Consider the following 10,300-nt stretch of genomic DNA (forward strand, 5'->3'; position numbering starts at 1 on the left):
GTGACTCATGCCTATAATCCCAGCAGTTTGGGTGGCCGAGGTGGGCGGATCACCCGAGGTCAGGAGTTCAAGCCTGACCAACATGGAGAAACCCCGTCTCTACTAAAAATACAAAATTAGCCAGGCATGGTGGCACATGCCTGTAATCCCAACTACTTGGGAGACTGAGGCAGGAGAATCTCTTGAACCCGGGAGATTGCGCCATTGCACTCCAGACTGGGCAACAAGAGCACAAGAGTGAAACTCCATCTCAAAAACAAAACAAAACAAAACAAAAACAAAAAAAACAGGCTACCCATTTTGATGAACTCTTCACTATGTGGTAGTTGCTTTTTTCACGTGTCAAGTCTGCTATGTTCCTGCACTCAATATGCAAAGATGCATAAAACGCAGTCTTAGCCTTTTAGGTGAGGGGTTGGCAGATTTTCTGTGAAGGGTCAGATGGTAAATATTTGAGGGTTTGCAGTTACCCGTTCTCTGTGGGAACTGCTCAACAACTCACTGCAAAGAAAGCGGCCATGGGCAAAATGTACAGGAACGGGTGAGGCTGTGTTCCAATAAAACTTTATTATTTATGGACACTGAAATTTGTGTTTAATATGATTTTCATGTGTCATGAAGTCTTTTTTTTTTTCTAAGCATTTAACAAATGTAAAAACCACTCCTAGCTTGAGAGCTATCGGAAAACAGACATCTGGAGCCGTAGTCTGCAGACCCTCGTGTGCACCCACTGTCAGTGCTGTGGGAACAAAAAGCAACAGCTGGGACAGCCCAGGAAAGAAGAAATGTCCCACTGGAGGGAATGTCTGAGTAGATATTGAACTTCCCAGGCCATGAAGAGGAACAAGAGCACTCAACAGTGAGGAGCTGGCCTCTGCAAAGCCAGGAGCCGCATGCTGGATGTGGAGCTGGAAAGTTCCGCGTGGCAAGGTTTGGGAGGCTTCTGAGAACCTGGCCTAACGATTGCTGTTTCCTCCCTTTTCAGGTGAGTTAGGGAGATCTCTGAAAGCTTTCGGAATTGGTAACACAAGGAAGTCATTTATTAGCAAATGTACTGGAAACGTCCAGTTATAAAATAATTAATTGTGTGAAAGTCACTGCCTGCTTTTGATCTGTGTCCAGCAGGGCAAGGTCAGGGACTGTAAATTGTTTGCATTTTTTAGAGTTAGACTTTAGCATGTTGCCAGTATGCTTGTATTATTAGATAATGTATCTCTCTGTTAAAATTCACTTTTTGCTTCAGTTTGCTCCTTTATATAAAAGTCTTAGCAAAGGTGTTTGGTGGAGAAGCAAAGTTTTTGGCGTATGTGTGTGGTGTTGGCTTTTCATCCTTGCCAAGCCTTCAAGATTTACAAGGAAAAACAGGTTGCAGGGAGGTGCTCTGGGTTACTTTGAAAAGACCCCATGTGCTGACTTGTGCTGACTCAAGCTGAGGAAAGCTAGAACATTCCTCTGCTGGAAATGGCCTCCTTATTTACAGTCCTTCTGACACTGTAATTTGGGTCTGATAACAGAAAGTTCCTTTGTAGTTTAACTCAGTGGGAACCTTTTTTTTTTTTTTTTTGAGATGGAGTCTCACTCTGTGGCTTAGGATGGAGTGCAGTGACTCAATCATGGCTCACTGCAGCCTCAACTTCCTGGGCTCAGGTGGTCCTCCTGCCTCAGCCTCCTGTGCAGCTGGGACCACTGGTGCGCACCATCGTACCTGGCTAAGTTTTTAATAGAAGTGGGGTCTTGCTCTGTTGCCCAGGCTAGGGAACCAATTTTTAAGTTTTTGAAATATGCTTGGAAATATAAATATTGGTGAGCGGAGCAGACCAGGGGATCAATAATTTTTGCTCTCTGCTTCTTAGTTGCGTATATAGTATGTTCTTTTGTCTCTCTTAATGATGTTTGGGGTGAGGGTGTGGGAGAGGAAGGTAGGGAGGCTTCCAACAAGAAGCTAGTGCTCCTCCAGCCTAGAGAAACTAAAACATACAAAAGCCAGACCCCATCCCTAGAATTCTGATTTAATTGGTGGGGGAAGGCATCTGAATTCTCATAGAGGGTCTGGTTTGCAGCAGGTCTGGTGATTTCTTTCCAGGTGCCTTGTTTTGTTAGACCATGTGGTCACTTAATAATTTTTTTTGGGCCAGGCACAGTGGCTCACACCTGTAATCCCAGTGCTTTAGGAGGCGAGGCAGGAAGATCGCTTTAGGCCAGGAGTTCAAGACCAACCTGGGCAACATAATGAGACCTTGTCTCTTAAAAAAAATTTTTTTTTTAATTAACTAGAGGTAGTGTGTGCCTGTAGTTCTGGCTACTTGGGAAGCTGAGGCAGGAGGATCATTTGAGCCTAGTTCGAGGCTGCAGTGAGCTGTGATCATGCCACTGTACTCCATCCAGCCTGGGCAACAGAGCAAGTTCCTATTTCTAAAACAAAACAAAAAATGTAACTTGATACCTGTGACTTTCTGAAACTAAGAGCTGCTTGAAGAAATATATTTCTATTTCTGTTCTTGTGTTTGATGGAAAGTGTTTATTAATAACTTTGGTTTCAAACCTTCCAGTTATATTCTAGAAAATACCTGTGTCTTAAAGAGAGAGAGAGTGTCTAGGGAGAACTGAATCACTGCAGAGTTCTTCATCTGTACATATGGGTGTGTCTAGTCTTTTTGAATGTAATGAATGTCATTAGAAAGATATTAAGTGCTTGTCATGAGTAAGCCCCTGCTCCAGAAGCTCAATATAAATCATTTCATTTTCTCACCCATATGGTGAAGTAGCTGATCAGGACACTGAAGCTCAGCCATTTGCTCAAAGTCACGGCTAATGGAGGGAGGATTCCAACCCACATCAGCTTGATTTCAAAGCCTAATAGTCCTGCCACTGTCAACACCCTGCCTAGATCATGATGATTTGGAATCATTGGGAAAGATTTTTTCTTTCACGTCGTGAAGTTAGAAGCCTAATAATTTTTTTCAATGGAATTTTATAAAAATATCCCTGAATCACAGATGGCTGTCCCTGGAAACATAGGTTTGTTTGAGAGTCACCTCTTTCGTTGTCTTAATAAGTAGTCTAAGAGCCATCACAAGGGCTACTGTGGCTAGAGACCATATGACACGGGCCGGGCATTGTGCAGGCATTTGACCCGCATTCCTTCACCCCCGGTTCCTGTAACATGTACCTGGTGCTGTGGGGTTACAGCTGATAACGCTGAGGTTTCCAGAGCACGTGCTTCCAAGTCCAGTGGAGAAAATCCCAAGAAGTCCAATATTCAATGGCTGTTCCTTACTGGAAAATAAGCCCAGAAATGAAGTAGCTGTGAACAGGCTGCACCAGCCCCAGTAGCATTTCCATTTAAACCGTTTTGCACAGATCCCGTGCTCAGCGCTCTCACCAGTTTCTCCACTTGCTGTTTAGTAAGGCCATCCTTGTTGGCAGGAAGTGGGGCCACTGAACTGCTGTTCCCCCTTCCCTGTTGCCTGAGCACAATGTGCTCCTATGTGGTCTCCGCGTTCCTGCTGCCTAGTTGGCTGGGCTGCTCCAGTTGGGCCTTGGAGGCGACCTTTGTCCCACATGCCAGCCCTCCCCACGTTGCAGAACACTGTGTAACTGCAGTGTGTGCTGAATTTCCTCTTCTCTGCTCAACCCTAGCAAGAGCCAGTCGACCCTGAATGAGAATGTGGGAATGGAGCCGTTTTTTTCTTTTATCCCCAAGTCACAAGAAATTGGAAACATTCCATTAAGTGGCGTGATTCGAGAGAGTTTCGCCAAATCTTTTCAGGGGAGAGAAGCCAGGTGACCTGATAGCGATCATCACCTTCCCATTCACGGTTTTCACCGGGGGCTTCTCAAATGACCAACACCTGTAGGCAGTTAATTTTCAGCATGTCACAGGAGGGCCCAAATGACTTTGTGCCTAATGCTTACGACAACGTGGACTTTAGATGCCTCGTGGCTTCAATAGCGAAGAATTATGAAATAAAGCGAGTTATGGGATTAAAAAGCACATAGCAGAACTCTCCCAGGAGTAGCCAGGGCTGCGCAAGTATTTTGGTGTGAGATCTTTCTTGTCTTTGCCCTGAGTTGTTGCTGCTTTGAAGGTTAAGTGCTCCAGGGATATTTTTAAACAGCAGGAGCTGGTTAATCTAAAAGTGACATTTGCAGTTCCCACAGTAAGCAGCTAGCAGGCTTAGATTCAGGCCCTCGGCAAACACGGAACCTGGAAAATGTAACCGTGAATGCACGGTTGGGAGGACATGGCAAGAGAAAAGCAGCAGGAAGAAAGTGGTAAGTCAGCTCGCCCCTCCCCGGGGTCCGGGACCATTCTGCCAGCGTCCAGGTAAATTCGAAGCTGTTGTATAGTGAGAGCAGACCCTGTACGAAGGCGTGCACTTGGGATCCCTGGGGAAAAATGACTCCTGTCATGTTTGAAGGAAGCTGATCAGACGACCTCGAAATGTAATGCAGATGAAGGAGAAGGGCCTTTCTTTGCTTCTGTAAATGGTGGTGTGGATCCCTGGACATGCTCCCATATAAGTTCCACAACCTTTTATAAACGGTTCTATGTTGTTTGGGTTTTTTTTGCCTCCAAAGCTACTGTCGTAAGGAATAATATTGTTTCTGTTTCCTCAAATGGTTTTTTTTTTTTTTTTTTTTAAGCAGACTAATGGGCCAGGCGCAGTGGCTCATGCCTGTAATCCCAGCACTTTGGGAGGCTGAGGCGGGCAGATCACCTGAGGTCAGGAGTTCAAGAGCAGCCTGACCAACATGGAGAAACCCTATCTCTACTAAAAATACAAAAAATTAGCCGGGAGTGGTGGTGCATGCCTGTAACCCCAGCTACTCAGGAGGCTGAGGTAGGAGAATCGCTTGAACCCCGTGGGCGGAGATTGTCGTGAGCCAAGATCACGCCATTGCACTCTAGCCTGGGCAACAAGAGCAAAACACCATCACACACACACAAAAAAAATAATAAATAAAGTGGACTAAGGCCGGGCACGGTGGCTCACGCCACCCAGCACTTTGGGAGGCTGAGGCGGGCAGATCTCTTGAGGTCAGGAGTTCGAGACCAGCCTGGCCAACATGGCAAAACCCCATCTCTTGTTTGAGAGTCACCTCTTTCGTTGTCTTAATAAGTAGTCTAAGAGCCATCACAAGGGCTACTGTGGCTAGAGACCATATGACACGGGCCGGGCATTGTGCAGGCATTTGACCCGCATTCCTTCACCCCCGGTTCCTGTAACATGCACCTGGTGCTGTGGGGTTACAGCTGATAACGCTGAGGTTTCCAGAGCACGTGCTTCCAAGTCCAGTGGAGAAAATCCCAAGAAGTCCAATATTCAATGGCTGTTCCTTACTGGAAAATAAGCCCAGAAATGAAGTAGCTGTGAACAGGCTGCACCAGCCCCAGTAGCATTTCCATTTAAACCGTTTTGATGGTTTAAAATATAAAAATTAGCCAGATGTGGTGGCGGGCGCCTGTAATCCCAGCTACTTGGGAGGCTGAGGCAGGAGAATTGCTTGAACCCAGGAGGTAGGGGTTGCAGTGAGCTAAAATTGTGCCACTGCATTCCAGCCTGAGTGACAGAGCAAGACTCTGTCTCAAAAGAAAAAAAGAAGAAGAAAAAAACGAGACTAACAGTAAAGCGTTTGTAGTGGTCGTATATCCTATATTCCTAGGAAGACATGCCTTTCTTTAAATGTTTAAAAAACGCATTGCAAAATAATATGCAAGTTAAAAAGTCATGCAGCACTGTGCAAAAGTCTCCTTGCTCTGTTGTTCCTGTCTAACCCTCCTCCTCCAGGTAGCCACTGTGCACATTTTCGTATAAACCCCCTAGACCTTTTATTCTGTGCACTCACACTGTACACAACTATCTCCCTCATGTCTATTGTGATTACTTTTATTTTTTAATGTCAGCGGGCATCCACATAGGTTGGGTGACCAGCCATCCCAGTTTTCCCAGGACTGGGGAATTCCCAGGACACGGGACTTGCAATTTAAAAACTGAAAGTTGAGGATATCATTTTATAAATTGCTTGATTCTGCTAACAGTGACGTGGAGTTCTTTACAAGATTTCTTTTTATGACTTCTCCAAGTTTTAAGTGGAAAGACCCAGCTAATCCTAATTCATGTGATTTAGAGATGAAAATATCTCCAATCTGTAACTTTCTTTCAGAAGCTCTTCAGAGTTTTATTTGCTCCTGCTCGGGTGTTGTGTAAACTCGCTCATACTTTGAACACCTTTAGGTCTGAGACAGAAATTCGAGTATTACATTACATGAGATACCCAATCCTCGTGAGGAAATAAACATTTTAATCTTTTGAAATTGAGGTTTCCTCAAAGTCTTATCCCAGTAGAAACTTTGGAATACCTTAATGTTTTTTTTTTTTTTTTTTTTTTTTGAGACAGAGTCTCATCCTGTCACCCAGACTGGAGTGCGGTGGTGCGATCTCGGCTCACTGCAACCTTTGCTTCCCAGGTTCAAGCAATTCCTCAGTCTCAGTCTCCCGAGTAGCTGGGATTGCAGGCAAGCACTACCACACCCAGCTAATTTTGTGTATTTTTAGTAGAGATGGGGTTTTGCCATGTTGGCCAGACTGGTCTGGAACTCCTGATCTCAAGTGATCTGCTCACCTTGGCCTCCCAAAGTGCTGGGATTACGGGCGTGAGCCACCGCGCCCAGCCTGGAATACCTTGTTCTCATGCTTCCTCTGAATTTGTGATTCAGTGACTTCTTCCTTTAAAGTAGAGTTCACCTGTACCCAGGGAAACCAGGAAACACAGTAAGAAATCTTGCATTTGATCCGAAAAATGCATGCACATTTCACATTCAATCCTAATAGATCTCTCTGTTTGCAATGATAACAGTAAATTTATTACCGTAGAGTAAGGTGATTTTCTAGGAAGATAGACCGTGTTCATTTATTCCAGGAATCCGGGGATCTTTGTATCAGAGAATCCAGGCTGGGCACAGCAGAGAAACCAAGGGATTGATTATTGGGTAGTTGGCATACCCCAGGTATTCATAATTATGGAATCTCACATAATTCTGAGGACAATCCTAGGAAGGAGGTTTTATTTATTCCATTCCACAGGCCAGGAAACCAAGGTTCAGAGAATTTCCATGATGGGCTCAGGCCAATCAGATAACAAATGGCAAAGCCTCCACCCACATCTGCTGTACTCCAGAAGTCCTGCTCTCCGGGCTCACACCGTAGCCACTCCGACCCATGCTGGTACCCCAGAAAACAACTACACATAGAAAAGGTCCCTTCAGACCAGACACAGTGGCTCACGCCTATAATCCCAGCACTTTGGGAGGCTGAGGAGACAGATCACTTGAGGTGAGACAGGGTCTTCGGCCGGGCGTGGTGACTCACATCTGTCATTCCAGCACTTTAGGAGGCCGAAGCAGGCAGATCACTTGAGGCCAGGAGTTTGAGACCAGCCTGGCCAACATGGAAAAACCCCATCTCTACAAGAAATACAAAAATTAGCTGAGCCTGGTGGCATGCACCTGTAATCCCAGCTACTCAGGAGGCTGAGGCAGGAAAATCTTTTGAACCTGGGAGGCAGAGGTTGCAGTGAGCGGAGATCATGCCACTACACTCCAGCTTGGGTGACAGAGTGAGACTCTGTCTCAAAAAAAAAAAGAGACAGGGTCTCGTTCTGTTGCCCAGGCTGGAGTGCAGTGGCACAATCTCGGCTCACTGCAGCCTCTACTACCCTGGGCTCCCATCTCAGCCTCCAGAGTAACTGGAACTACAGGGACATGCTACCATGCCTGGCTAATTTTTTTTTTTTTTTAAGGTAACAGGGTTTGCCATGTTGCTCGGGCTGGTCTTGAACTCTTGGGCTCAAGCGATCCTCCTGCCTTGGCCTCCCAAAGTGCTGGGATTACAGATGTGAGCCACTGTATCTGGCCCCCAGAGTATTTTCAAGCAATTCTCAGAGCCAGATATCACACTGTTTTCCCCATGATCCATTAGCACACATCTCTAAAAGACATGAGGTTGTTTTTTTTTTTTAAACCATTGCCATAATTATATCTATCTAATACAATGAATGATAATTCCTTAATCTAGGACCTAGTTCATGCTGACTGTCCTCCAGGTGTCTCAAAGATGTCTTTGAACGGTTTTATTCAAATCAGGACCCACAGGGGTTCTCTTAAGTCTCTTCTCATCTGTAATAATCAGCATATCCCTTTATTAAATGCCAGTTACTTATTGAAACTGGGTCATTTGTCTCATAGAATTTTCCACATTCTGGATTTGGCTGATTGCATCTTCCAAGTGTCATCTAACATGTTCTTCTGCACCTATAAATAAGTACTAGGTCAAGAGGCTTGAATAGATTCAGGTGCAGATCGTTGGCAGGAGTATTTTGAAAGTGTTTTTCTGTGTTTTCTCTTGCATCATGTCAAGAACATAAAGTTCAGTTATCCCACTTTTGGTGATGTTGGTTCATTAGTGAGTTTAGGGTGTCAGTCTGACCTCCATCGTAAAGTTCCCTATCACCCTCTTGCCAAATGACTTTACAAGCTGCTGCTGAGCAAAGCCCAGATTCTTGTTTCATTACTGTAGTGATTTTCTACTTCCATCAGTCTTTCTGTGCTTATTAGCTCCTGTTGTTTTTCTTTGATGTTGTTTCTGGGATTTTGTTTTGTTTTGTTTTGTTTTCGTTTGGTTTGGTTTTTGAGACAGGGTCTCTCTCTGTCACCCAGGCTAGAGTGCAGTGGCACGATCTTGGCTAACTGCAACCTCAAGTTTTCAGTTTCAAGCGATCCTCCTGCTTCAGCCTCTTGAGTAGCTGGGACCACAGGTGCTCGCCACCATGCCTGGCTAATTTTATGTATTTTTGATAGAGATGAGGTTTCACTATGTTGCCCATGCTGGTCTCAAACCTGAGCTCAAGCGATCCTCCCGCCTTGGCCTTCCAAAGAGCTGGGATTACAGGCATCAGCCACTGTGCCCAGCCCAACTCTCATTGTTCTATACTACACGACTTTCCTCAACCATTTGCTTACCCTGAAATACAGTCCCTGAAAGGCAGAGCACATGGTTGATTATGTCCTTTTTGGGGGGGTGGGGGCGGCGGGTAAGTCTATTTTCAGAGTAATGAGTGGCCTAGCAGCCATGGAAAGTATCAACGAGTTGTTTTTTGTTTTGAGTGGTGTTACGACCTCATGGTTTTGAAAGATATTTTGATGTGTTTCAATCCACTGCAGTCATCATCCATTTGCAGCCTCTCTTTGGCATGCCGTGCCTCTGGAGGGTCCTTGTTTTCAGGTAGGAAGATATCTCAGCTCATCATGTACATTTCTGCCCCAGCCCTAGAATTAGCCATTTCTCCAAGGAGTCCTGGTTCCTTTCAGTGGGAAATGTTCTTAGAGACATCATCATCTGAACACTAACGATGTCTGTGAAATTTTTACAAGATCACTTTGGCTTCTCTGTGCATAATGAACTGGAGGGACAAGACTGGGCCAGAGAGACGGGTCAAGAGACCTGTGCAGTGGCCCAAGTGAGATATAACAGTGGCTTGAACTTGATCTTAGGTAACTCACTTAGCGCAATGCTTGGTACATGGTGGAGAGCACCGTAAATGGTAGCACACTCTTTCTTTAATGACTTCATCTGTATTACTTAAACTCCAAAACTCTACGAAGAAGACTTCCTTATCATTGTATACATGAGAAAACCCAAGCTCAGAGAGGTGAGGAATCTCGTTCAAGGTCACACAGGAAATGAAGAGCAGAAATAGAACCTGAATCCAGATCTCATGCTCCAGCCAATGCACTGTGTCGTCCAGAGAGTTCTTAGTTTCACACTCAAAAATGACTTACATTTTGGTGCAAAACCTGATCCATCATTAGTTCATGGCGATTCTCCTGGTTGTGCCCGTAGGTTTGTGATTTTATTTGCTTCCCAGTGAGATCATAAACCCACGAGGGCAGGGCTGGGCCATTCCTGTCTTGTTTGCTCCATGTCTGCAGCAGCCTGTACCACACCCGGCAGGTGCTCAGCAAATACCTGCTGATGAATGAGTGAATGGCTGAAGAAGGCAAATTCACAGCACAGCAGGGGGAGAGGGGAAGGAGGATAGGATTCCACCTCTGAAGGTGGCAAGGACCAGGACTTAGGAGAGCTGAACAGCGGACTTTAGCAATTTCTGGAGGGATAATTCAAGTGAGAGGCTAGCCGGACAGATCACCCTGATAGGCCTTTAGACAGCGGAACATGTTTTCCATTGGAGGTGGAAAAACGGCTCCTCTTACCTTCCTTCAAGGCAGGGGCTGATCTGG

This window comes from Piliocolobus tephrosceles, chromosome 10 (genome assembly GCF_002776525.5).
Source record: "Piliocolobus tephrosceles isolate RC106 chromosome 10, ASM277652v3, whole genome shotgun sequence".
NCBI lineage: Eukaryota > Metazoa > Chordata > Mammalia > Primates > Cercopithecidae > Piliocolobus > Piliocolobus tephrosceles.